Source organism: Trichosurus vulpecula, chromosome 4 (genome assembly GCF_011100635.1).
Source record: "Trichosurus vulpecula isolate mTriVul1 chromosome 4, mTriVul1.pri, whole genome shotgun sequence".
Lineage (NCBI taxonomy): Eukaryota > Metazoa > Chordata > Mammalia > Diprotodontia > Phalangeridae > Trichosurus > Trichosurus vulpecula.
In genome coordinates this window covers 387,529,357-387,542,529 of record NC_050576.1, presented here as the reverse complement: position 1 = coordinate 387,542,529, position 13,173 = coordinate 387,529,357, and the positions used below count along the sequence as shown (strand labels likewise).

At 37.1% G+C, this 13,173-nt stretch overlaps 1 pseudogene; it reads left to right on the top strand.

Moving 5' to 3' along the window:
* The first annotated feature begins 11,550 nt into the window (after positions 1-11,550).
* LOC118847303 lies at positions 11,551-12,256 on the top strand (annotated as a pseudogene).
* The last annotated feature ends 917 nt before the right edge of the window (positions 12,257-13,173 follow it).

The window sequence follows — 13,173 nt, the reverse complement described above, 5'->3', positions numbered from 1 at the left end:
AGTCTCTGCAACATGCTGCAAAGGTTCTCTGTAGCTATTTGTAAAGCCATGTTAGTCTTAGATATCAACAGAGTAGGGTGGTACCTAGGTGTACTGTTAATGTATTTTTGCTTAATGGGAAGATCTTTCCTATCTATCAATAGGTCCATGTGACCTGCTTAAGTCACATGGAAGCCTAAGTCACATGAGTTTGAGCTACATGAGCCTGGGACATGAAGGTTGTGATGTCCTCTGACCCTGAAGAAGGCTATATATACTCTGAGATTAGCATTTTGCTTTGGGGCTCACTCATGGGAAGAATGTTTATGTGATGTAGCCAGATGAGACTCTGGGCAGCCCTTAAGGAGCCCCCAGCTTTGAAAACCCAGATGTTGGTGCTTCTCTCTCTGGTAACTGTGTATGTATTGCTTTTGGTCAGACAGTTGGAAGCCCTGTCTGTTGGTCTTTGCTGTTTGTATTTGCTCTGCTTATATAATTTCTGCTTGTAATTCCTGCTTGTATTTTCTCTGAAGTTCAGGGTGCTGACTTTTCCCCTTAACTAAGTGAATGAGATATACATATGTATATATATACATACACACACAGACATATATACACACACAAATATACATATATATATGTGTTTGATTAAAGTAAGATTGTTGATGCCTTTTATGTTGCTTTCCTTTAGAAAAGCAGTGTGCTAGAGACCTGTGCTAGTAGCCCTCCTGTGCGCTGGTGTTCTTGGTCTTACACCCCCACAGCAGCTGTAAGTAACATTGTTGTTACACTAGGTGATATGATTGTAGAGACTGTGGTTTTCTTTTTTATTTGCTGCTCACGAATTGCCATTGGCCTCCATAAGTGGCCAATACAACTCTTCCAAGCTGGCAAAAATTTTTACCTACGGAAGCTTCTCTTATGTTGCTGATAGAAGGGAAGAAAATCCATTTTTGAATAAATGACCCAATATGTGGATTCCCTGATCTGAACATTTCTTCAAAAGAAGGATTGGAAAGCAGAGTGGTTCTATTTTCATCTTTAATACTGAAAGAGAAGGAAACAATAATAAAACAGAGTTTGGGAGAGAAACCTTTTCTGTCAGCCTCTCTCACCACAAGCTACAGAGGATATGATGAAGTTAGATTTCTTTTCATTTACTTTCATCTTATAGATCTGATGCTGCAGGGGGAAAGGACTAAGTGTATTTAGAAGGTCTCACTGGTATATATAGGAAGATCTATGGTTTATTTCTGAAACAAGAAGCAGCATCTGTTTGAGCTTGGAGACCGAATATTTTTCAAAGTCAGGCTGAGCTATTGGGTCCCCCCTTTTACAGGCAAAACCCAGCATGGTGCCTTATAAATTTGAGACTAACACCTTTTCCTTAACTTGTCCTTTATGCTGACATATTGGAGGACATAACAGTTTATATTCTCCCCTCGATGTGTGTAGCTGTAGCTTCCATTAGTGTTAATGGAACTGTTGTCAGCACAGAGAAAGAAGAATTAGCCCCTGAAGTGGAGAACATCACATTGTCTCTTCTACTGCCTCCATTACCCTGCCACCTCCACTAGACAACTCCACTCAGCCCCTCAATCTCATCTCCCTCCATGAGGTTATGTTTACCTCCCACCCTAAGATGCATGGGATCATAAAAATATTAGAGACCGTTAGATACTATCTACCCCAAAGCCCCTTGTTTGGCATCTAAGGAAACCAAAGCAGTATCTCTACCTACCATGTTTTCCTTCCTCTGAAGCTTTGCTCCCATGGTTTCTTAACCATCTAAAATATCCCTTCTCCATTCCTAGCTTCACACTGGAGAAGACACATTGGGAAATGTAGGTGATGCAAAACAAGAGATATAAATAAAAATGTATTTCTCAGAAAATGAGGGAGTTGAACTTCAGAGGTGTGGAACCTAATGCCTTAAGGCCACATGTGGCCCTCTAGGTCCTCAAGTACAGAGCTTTGACTGAATCCAAACTTCACAGAACAAATCGCCTTGATAAAAGGATTTATTCTGTAAAACTTGGACTCAATCAAAGGCCACACCCAAAGACCTAGAAGGCCACATGTGGTCATGAGGCCACAGGTTCTGCATCCCTGATAGATGATGGTTAAGGTCTCCTACAGTTCCATGATTCCAAAAAGAGTACACAAGTACACAAAAGAAAGTGAGAACAGGGTTCAATCTGCCACCAAATAGCCTGACAACCACACCAATGTTATATGGTCTCCACCTCTACAACCTGGGAGAGCCCTCTCTGAGGGATTCCATGCTGGGTAAGAAGTCCCACAGAGCAATGATGCTAGTGTTTATGATAGGCCTGAGCCTCAAATTAAAGAATCTGGCAGCTAATTCCCAAGCATTCATCAGGTACACAAAAAGTAGAAACTAAACGCTAATTTAGTATGAATAGAAACTAAAATTGCCAGAGCATTCAAATAGAAGATTTTCTATTGGGGTGAGGGGCAGAGATATAAACAAATAAACTGGAAGAAACTAGACTTGGTATTTACATAAACCAGCATTGTAAGTGATGTTAGCCCATCAGGATAGAAATAATTTTTATCATTGGAAATGTTGTCAATCTGACTATATAGAGCATGAATACTGAACTGAGGGAGCCACTTGGCATACTTAAAGGTCTCCTGTTTTGGGTACCAGGTATAGCCAAGGGATGAATAGGTCTTGAACATGATTGTACTTTTTTTTTAACTTTTACAACCTTCTCCGAAATTCTCAGCAGCACACAAATGTGGGAACTTAAACAGTACAGAATACTTAGTAACTCACATGCCACAAAATGACTCCATTGTTCCCCAGCACTCCTTGGATTATAGCCCTTTGACATTAGCTAACAATTTTTTAACAAGCTAAGGGGTAGGTGACCTTTTTTTCTTTCCAGATCTATCTCTACCTTAAATTAGTGCTTTAAAAAAACACCCAGGGACTCCACTTCCAGAGCTGTGATTGCTAGAGAAGAATAGTTGCTTAATTCACTTCATGATTCCAGTGATTCTTCCAGGGTAGCCAAAAGGATCAATGGCAATTGGCTATACTGGGGATGCTTTAGTGGTCCTGCTGTTGTCAAGTTAGTCTAAGATGGGCCCTTTTTTGGGTGATGATGATGATGATATAACTATACCATCTGCACTGTGACCCTCAAATGACACAGACTCTATCATCTGTTACAGTGGCAAGAACCCACTTTAGTCCAACTCCATAATTCATAGCAAAGCCTAACTTCCTGTAATAAAAACAAGTGAAGAGTGGCTTCCAGGATACATTCTTTTTTTCCTTTTTAAGTGCTTATCTAAGTCTGGATAAAGACAATAGAGCAAATCTAGAGACAAGGTACTATTAGTAATTCAGTAGTCCCAATATATTCAACTATTGAATATATCACTCTGCATCACATCAAATTATCAGAATCATGGAAATTCTTGTTGAGCAACCCCCTAAAATTCATATCCAGGCACTTTTAGTGGTATAATTTTAGTATCAAGGTGTTTTGCTGACATGAGAATCCTGGGAAAAGTCTCTCACACAATTTCTCTAACTTATACCTATACACAGGAAAAAACTACTGTACTTCTCACAATGTCTACCATTAAATCTCTCTGTCTTGTGCCCCTGTGCTACAAACTTTAGTACCTAGCTCACTTTACTCTTAAGAAAAATGCTCCCTGACAGGTACTAAGTCTAAGAAGACATTTAATACAGGAAAGGTTTTTTTTTATTATACAACAAATATACAGAAAGGACTAATACTCCAGCTCATAGACAATCAAAAAGATGCTCCAACCTTTCCCCTAGGGAAAAAACTTGTGGACACTAGAGAGTTTACCTTCCCCTTCCCTAAATTTTCCACTCAAGTCACAGTGTAAGTGACAGAATCAGTCCAGTTTGCATATTGGTGAACATTGTTATACAGGCTGTGCAAATGTGCTATGTTACATAATATATGGATTCAGTCCTGGAAATCTCCTGTGAATGAGGCAGAAGGAAATTGTTCGAAAACTTGCTATTCTAGTTTGCACTGTTATCGTCATGGTTCCTGTTTACAAATTCATGAATAGAACTTTAGAAAAATTAGAAATGACAGACATCTGGCGATTACTGAATGGGAATAGAGAGAAATTTACATATTACTAAGATTTATACAGCACATCTACAAAAATTGATCATATATTGGATGACAAAGACCTTATCCAAAAATATAGAAAAGCAGAAATAGTAGGCATATCATTTACTGATCTCAAACTAATAAAAACTATATTCAATAAATGACTCTAGATCACTACTAATTAGAGAAACACAAATTAAAGCAATTTTGTTGAGTAATATTATGTCTAAGGTACCCTACATTTCCATGATTTCAAAACGAGGTTCAAGTACACAAAAGAAAGTGAGAATAGGGTTCAATCTGCCACCAGAGACTGACAACCTGGCCAGGGTTATATGGCTCCCCCTCTACAATCTGGTAGAACCCTCTGTGAGGGATTCCATGGTGGGTAAGAAGCCCAACGGTGCTAGTCCTGAGCCTCAAATTAAAGGCCCTGGCAGCCAATTCCTATGTATTCATCAGGTACACAAAAGTAGGAACTAAATTCTAGTTTAGTGTTTCATATCACACCCATCAGACTGGCAAAGATGACAAAAGAGGAATATGGCAAATGTTGGAGGACCTTCTGGAAAAGGTACACTACTACACTGTTGGTGGAGCTGTGAAATGACCCACCCATTCTGGAAAACAATTTAGAACTATGCCCCAAAAGTTATTAAACTGTGCACACCATTTGACCCAGCTACTAGGCCTAGCTATGAAATTTTTTTTTGAAAGAGAGAGAGGCCCTATAGGTACAAAAATATTTATAGTAACTTTTTTCATTGTAAAAAAAGGAAACTAAGGGGGTGTCCTCCTACTGGAGAATGGTTAAACAAATTGTAGTATATGAATGTAATGGATTATTACTGTACCATGAGAAATGATGAAAGGGACAGTTTCAGAGGAAACTGGAAAGACATCTATGAAATGATACGTAATAAAGAGAGCTGAACTAGGAGGCCAGTTTATACAATGATAACAGTATAGAGAAAAGCTACTTTGAAGACTTTAGAATTCTGATTAAAACAAGAATAAACCATGAATCCAAAAGAGTGAAGATAAAACATGTCATTTACCTCTTGTAAGAGAGGTGATGAATTTAAAATGCATTAAGAGACAGACATTTCAGGACATAGACAAGGTGAGAACTTGTTTTGCTGGACAACGTATTCATGTAGTTAGAGCTTTAAAAAAATTGCTCCTTGGGTGATGGTGGAGAAGTATGAGGGACAAATTAATAAAAGAAGAAATAAGAAAAAATAAATTTGTCAAACAATATAAAAGGCATAAATGCATCTGCTAGATAATCTGTCTAGCAAACAATTTGGTTTTTTCTTTTTTATAATTCTTTTTAGTTACTTCATGAAATATTTCCCAAATACATGTACATTTTTTAACAATCATTTTTTTTAAATTTTGAGTTCAAAATTTTCCCCCTCCCTTCTACTTTTCTCCCCACCTTGAGAAGGCAAGCAATTTGATTTCAATTATGCATGAGATGGTCATGCAAAACCTATTGCTGTATTAGCCATGTTGCAAAAGAAAAATAAAGTAATAAAGCTAAAGAAAAAATTTAAAAGTATGGCTTCAATCTGTATTCACAGTTCATCAGTTCTCTTTCTTGGAGGTGGAAAGCATTTTTCATCATGGGTCCTTTGGAATTGTCTTGTACCATTGTCTTGATCAGAGTAGCTAAGTCTTTTACAATTGTAAAATCAACCTTATAATATTGCCATTTCTGTGTACAATGTTCTCCTGATTCTGCTCACTTCACTTTGCATGAGTTCATATAAGTCTTCCCAGGTTTTTCTTTTTATGCTTCTCTTGAGTCTTGTATTTGAAAGTAAACTTTTTCTATTCAGCTCTGATTTTTTCATCAGGAATGCTTGAAAGTTTTTTCCCTTAAAGAATTATATTCAGTTTTTTTCTGGATAGGTCATTCTAGCTAAAAATCCCAGCTCTTTGTCTTCTACAATATTATATTCCAAGCCCTCTGCTTCTTTAAGTGGTAGCTACTAGATGTTGTGTAATCCTGACTGTGACTGCGTGGCATTTAAATAGTTGCTTTCTGGCTGCTTGGAGTATTTGCTTTTATACCTGGAAGCTCTGGAATTTGTCTATAATATTCCTGGGAGTTTTCATTTGGGGATTTCTTCCAAGTGTTGATCAGTGGATTCTTTCAATTTCTATTATACTCTGTGGTTCTAGGATAACAGGGTAGTTTTCCTTGATAATTTCTTTAAATATGATATCTAGGCTCTTTCTTTGATCATGATTTTCAGATACTCCAATATTTTAAAAATTATCTCTCCTTGTTCTATTTTCCAGGTCATTTCCCAATTAGATATTTCACATTTTCTTCTATTGCTGACTGGGGAATGGGGCAACCAGAATATATGCCATCTTGGAGTGGGAGGGTAGAAATAGGGAGAAAATTTGTAATTTAAACTCTTGTGAAAATCAATGCTGAAAACTAAATCTATTAAATACATACATACATACATACATACATACATACATACATAAAAGTAGTAACAACTCAAAAAAAAGAAAATCAATGCTGAAAACTAAAATTATTAAATAAATTATTTTAAAAAATAAATAATGTTGTTTGTCTTTACAGTGTTAAGTTGTATTCCTCATTCTGTTCATTTCATTCTGTATCACTTCAAAAAAGTTTTCTGAAGTTTCTATGAAATTATCCCCTTAATCATTTCTTATGGTACAGTAACATTCCATTGCATTCATACATCATAATTTGTTCGGCCACTTCCCAATTAGGGGCACACCATTAGTTTCCAGTTCTTCACCACTACAAAGAGAGCTGCTATAAATATTTTTATTCAAAGAGGTCCTTTTCCTCTTTCTTTGATCTATTTGGAGTATAGGCCCAATAACAGATTTTCTGGATCAAAAGAATATGGATGATTTGGTAACCTGGGTGCATTGCTTTCCAGAATAGCTGGACTAGTTTATGGTTCTACCAACAGTGCATTAATGTGCCTGTTTTCAAACAGCCCTTCAAACATTTGTCACTTTCTTTTTTGTCATCTTGGGTAATCTGATGAATATAGAGATTCGAAGCATTTTTTTAAAAATCACTATTAATTGGGAGAAAATCTTTACAGCCAGTGTCTCTGATAAAGGCCTCATATCTAAAACAGAAAGGGAACTGAGCCAAATTTATAGGAATACAAGTCATTCCCCATTTGAGAAATGGTCAAAGGATATGAACAGGCAGTTTTCAGAGGAAGAAATTGAAGATATCTGTAGGCATATGAAAAAATGCTCTAAATCACTATTGGTTAGAGAAATGCAAATCAAAACAACTCTTAGGTACCACATCTCTCCTGTCAGATTGGCTAACATGACAAAACAGGAAAATGATAAATGCTAGAGAGGATGTGGGAAAATTGGAACATTAATACATTACTGGTAGAGTTGTGAACCTATCCAGCCATTCTGGAGAGCAATTTGGAACTATGTCCAAAGGGCTATAAAAATGTGCATACCCTTTGACCCAGCATTACCACTTCTAGGGCTATCTCCCAAAGAGATCACACAAGTGGGAAAGGGACCTGTATGTACAAAAATATTCATAGCAGCTCCTTTTGTGGTAGCAAAGAATTGGAAATCAAAGGGATGCGCATCAATTGGGGAATGGCCGAACAAGTTGTGGTATATGAATGTAATGTTGTGCTATAAGAAATGGGGAAGATACAAACTTCATAAGAACCTGGAAAGACCTACATGATATGATGCTGAGTGAGAGGAGCAGAACCAGGAGAACATTGTATACAACCACAGACATATTGCTTCTGTGATGACTAACTTTGATAGACTTGGCTCTTCTCAGCAATACAAGGCTCCAAAGGACTCAGGATGGAGAGAGCTATCTACATCCAGAGAAAGGATTACGGAGTCTGAATGCAGATTGAGGCAAACTATTTGCTCTCTTTTTTTCCTCCTCTTTTTTGGGTTTTATCTCTTTTTTCTCATGATTCATTCCATTGGTCATAATTCTTCTTTACAACTTGACCATTATGTGAATAAGTTTAATGCGAAAGTATATGTAGAACCTATATCAGACTATATGCTCTCTTGGGGGGAAGGGGGTGGGAGGGAGGGGAAGAAAATTTGGAACTCAAAAACATGTAGAACTGAGTATGTAAACTAAAAATAAAAAAATCTAATAAAATAAATAAATAAATTTTTTAAAATAGCTATTGACAGCCTATTTTATCATTTGACCATATATCAATTGAACTGTTCCTATTCTTACATGTCTGAAATAGTTCTTTAAATACCTTAAAAATGAGGGTTGTTCTTTTTCCCAGAGAAGCTTGCAAGGGTTTTTCCTCCATTAACTGTTCACCTTCTAATTTTAACATTGGTTTTATTTGTATAAAAATTTTAATTTTATCAAAATGACATAATTTATCCTCTATAATACTCTTTATCCCGTGTTTGGTCATAAGCTTTTCCCCTATTGATAGATCTGAGAGGCAGTATTATCTTTCTCGCTCCTCTTAATTTATGATGTGATCTTTTATTTCTGAATCACATAGCTATTTGAGTTTTTCTTGGTATATAGTATAGTTTGCTCTCCCTCTTGGTCTAAATCTAATATCTGCTAGATTGCTTTCCAGTTTTACCAGGGATTTTGGTCAAATAGTGAGTAGTTGTGGTCTTTGGGTTTATTTGAAAATTAAACTAGCTTCTTCATGTTGTATGCCTGATATGTTCCGATTCAAGTCAACCATCATTTATAAGTGTTTAAATATGTGTCTGGCACTGTGCTAAATGGTGGCAATACAACTGCAAGAAGAAAAAAACCCAATCCTTTCCTTCAAAGAGTTTACACTCTAATGGGAAAAGACAATACATAAAAGGAAGCTGAAAAGTAGGAGGACTGGGGGAAGGCACTGACTCATGAAGGGCATGGTAGAGAAAATCTGGAGAGTCACCAGTGGAGCCCAGAGAAGAATGAAGATATAACTGCCCTAGATCCTATCCTTACAATAAATGTTCTGGAAGGGACCAGCCAAGCAAAGGAAGAGGCTACGGGGCAGAGCGTACTTCCATTATGAGAAATCCAGGATAGAGTGAAATGCCAGGATAAGAAGGCTGAAGTGGCTCAGTAGAGAAATAACGAACTACCTCTCCATTTTAAAATCAATACCAAATCATTTTGATTATTACTACTTATATAATCAAAGAGACCCAGTTGTGCTAGGCCTCTTTCTTTCCCACTTGTTTATTTTCTTTTTCTTTTTTTGGAGGGGGGAAAGCAAGGCAATTGGGGTTAAGTGACTTGCCCAAGGTCACACAGCTAGTAAGTGTGCCAAGTGTCTGAGGCTGGATTTGAACTCAGGTCCTCCTCACTCCAGAGCTAGTGCTCTACTCACTGCGCCACCTAGCTGCCCCTCCCACTTATTTTTATTATGTCTTTTGAGATCCTTGACCTTTTGTTCCCCTGAATTTAATTGTTATTTTTTTCTGCCTTATAAAGTAATTTTTTGGTAGTTTGCTTGGTGTGGCACTGAATAAGTAAATAATTTGAGATAGGATCATCGATATCATCATATTGGCTCTACCTATCTAGCAATTATGCATCCTGGGCCATCTCCGGTCATCTTGATGAATATCAGGCCACTAGACCCAGATGGCTCTGGAGGAGAAAGTGAGGTTGGTGACCTTGCACAGTCCTCTCTCGCTCAAATCAAAGTCAAATGAAAGTCATGTCATCATTTCCCTGATGTCATGGTTCTCTTGGAGAACGAAGGACAAACACAAAAGCAACAACAACAATCTAGCAATTAATATTTCTCCAATTATTTAGAACTGTTTTTATTTCTACAAGGATTATTTTGTAGCTGTAATATAGTTTCTACGTTTTTCTTAGTAAGTAAAGTTCCACTTTTTATATGCTGCCGTTATTTTAACTAAAATTTATCTTTATAGCTCTTCCTTCTGGGTTTTGTAGGTAAAATACAGAAATGCAGATTTATAGGAATTTATTTTATGTCCTGCAACTATGCTGACATTATCAAAATTAATTTTAGTTGACTCTAGGATTCTTTAAGTAAATCATGATACTATCTGCAAAAAATAATGATTTTATTTCAACTTTGTTTAGTCCCTCAATTTATTTTTCTTCTCTTATTGCTATAGCTAGTATTTCTAGCACCCTATCAAATAGTAGTGACAATGACAGACATCCTTGCTTCACCTTTTATCTTATTTAATAGGTCTCTAGCTTATCCCCATTACATATAATGCTAACCCTTGGTTTTAGACAGATATTGTTTACCATGTTAAAGAAAGGTCCATTTAATCATATATTTTTAGTATTTTTAACAGAAATTAATGTTACATTTTGTCAAAAGTTTTTTCTGCATCTAATGATATGATCATGATTTTTATTGTTCTTGTATTAAAGCAACCTTACATTACTGATATAAACCCAACCTAATCATGATATATACTGAATTTCACCACATAATCATTGCACCCTGTTTTTTTTTCCAGTCCAAAAATTGGTTTATAACCTTTCATTGTGCAATCATTGCATGGTATAATTCTGTTCATCACACTGCTTAAAAGGTAAATAGAGCAGCAACGTATTCATCAGTGGCATATGGATACGCACTCATCTTGTATGCATTGCGAGCTGCTGTAAGCTTAGAATTCTCAGCTCATGCACATTGTCAGTATATTTCCAAAAACAGACTTGTGTGGTTTGTTTAGAGTGCTGTAGTACTAACAGTGTTGTCACTCAACCCAATGAAGAGCAAAGGAAGTCGGTGGGCAGGCAAAGCTGCCATGAGTATATGGTGATATGGTAAGCTTTGCGTTTCCCCAATTTTAACATATATTTATATATGTTAAATAATGTCACATGACACAATGATGTCATAATGACATAAATATATGTCATAATCTTACAAAGGGTTGTACCAAAGAGAGTTTAGTAATAAGTGGTTTTTAAGTAACACCAGCACAAATTTTAAGCTTCACATAATGGTCGCACCCCACTTTTTTGCAAACAATCTTGGCATAAAACTGCGATGATTATGTGGTGGAAACAGTAATCTTTTTCGTATGTTCCTGTAGCCTCTTTGCTAATATTTTATTTAAAATTTTTGTGTTTATATTCATTACTGATAACAATCTATAGTCTTCTTCTTTGGTCTTAACTTTCTCTGGTTTAGGCACAAAGACCATATTTATATATCATATAAAGAATTCAGTAGGATCTCTTCTTTCCTTATTTTTTGCAGTATGTATACTATTGGGATTTATTGTTCTTTGAATGTTTTCTAGAATTTGCTTATAAATCTACCCTACCCTGGGAATACATTTATGGCTTAGTCAGTTTCTTTTTATGAGTTTGGATTATTTAAATTAACTTCTTATTCTGTTAGCCTGGGCATTTCATACGTTTAAAAAAATGTTGAATCTGCACAACGCCACAGAGCCCAGCAGCTGGGGCTTCGCCTCAGTGCTCTTCTTTGCCAGCACCCTCATCAGCACCGTGGGTTATGGCTATACCACCCCTCTGTTGGATTCAGGCAAGGCCTTCTCCATCTTCTTCACCTTGCTTGGGGTGCCATTTACCATGCTGGTGCCAACAGCCACAGCCCAGAGCATAGCCTTGCTGGTGACCCACACCCCGCTGCGCTGACTGCAGTTTCCCCGAGGCTGGGACCGAAGGATGCTGGCCCATTGGCACCTGGTACTGCTACTGCTGGGGGTGCTGGCCATTTTCTTCCTGGTGTCAGCTGCCATCTCCACCTACCTGGAGCAGGCCTGGACTTTCCTTGATGCTTTCTACTTCTGCTTTATCTCCCTTTCCACCATTGGGCTGGGGGATTATGTGCCTGGTAAGCAGGAAGGTCAGAAGAACAGGGCCCTTTTTCAAGGTTCTGGTCACAGTGCACCTGTTCCTGGGACTGGTGACCATGGCTCTAGTTCTCCAGACCTTCCCACAAATGGCTGACCTATATGGATTGACTGAACTCATCCTTCTGCTCCAGGAGTGCCGGGCTGAGGATGAGGAGGATGAGCACACAGATATCCTGGATTCTAGGGTTCAGTCCACTCACCAGCAGCTCAACTCAGGCACCCACTCAGACTATGCTGCCATCCCCTGGTAGCCCCCTTTGCCTAGGCCCTACCTTGGGGGCCAGGTATGGGCCTAGGGCAAGACTTTTATCCTTGCTATGACTGTCCTCTGTGTCTAGTCCCTGAACCCTGCTGCCCATTGGCATGGGATAATATTACAACCATTTAATTTTTTTGCACTTCAAAAAAAATGTTGATTAATTTCATTTAGGCTCTCAGTTTCATAATAAATAGTTGGGCAAAATTGTTTTTTTAAAATTCCCTTTATTTGTCTTTTGTTGTGAATTCTCCTTTTTGATACTGATAATTTTTTTTAAAAAAATCAGATTAACTAATAGCTTATCTATTTTATTGAAAGATTTCCAAGTTTTATTTATTAATTCAATGGTGTTGTGCTATCAATTTTATTCATCTCTGATTTTCAAAATTTTTATTTTTATTTTTAATTAGATTTTAATTTGTTGGTTTTCTAGGGTTTTTTTTTATTTTTAGTTTTATGACCAATTCACTCATCTGTTCTTTCTCTCTTTTGTTGAAAAAAGCACTTAAAAATATAAATTTTCTCGTAAGGACTAGTTTGACTATATTCCATAAATTTTGTTGTGTTGTCTTACTATTTTCATTTCTTTTGATGAAATTATCTATTGTTTCTCTTATTTGCTCTTTAATAAACCAATTCTTTAGGATCAAGTTACTTAGTCTTTTGCTGTTCTCTTCTATTTTCTGACTGAGTTCATCCTTTACACATTTTAACCCAAGTTCCAAAGTTCAGTGGTATGGGACTCTCCTCGGTGGTAGAGATTAAGGTTCTGTGCTTGTATGAGGCTCAGTAGAATTGGTGAGAATGATAGATAGGAGATCTTCAGGCTCCTCAGGTCCTTGGAGTTTTGGGGGTCTTTCCAAATTCTGTGGTTGCTTCAGATACTTCTGGCTTCCACTTTCAAGGGGG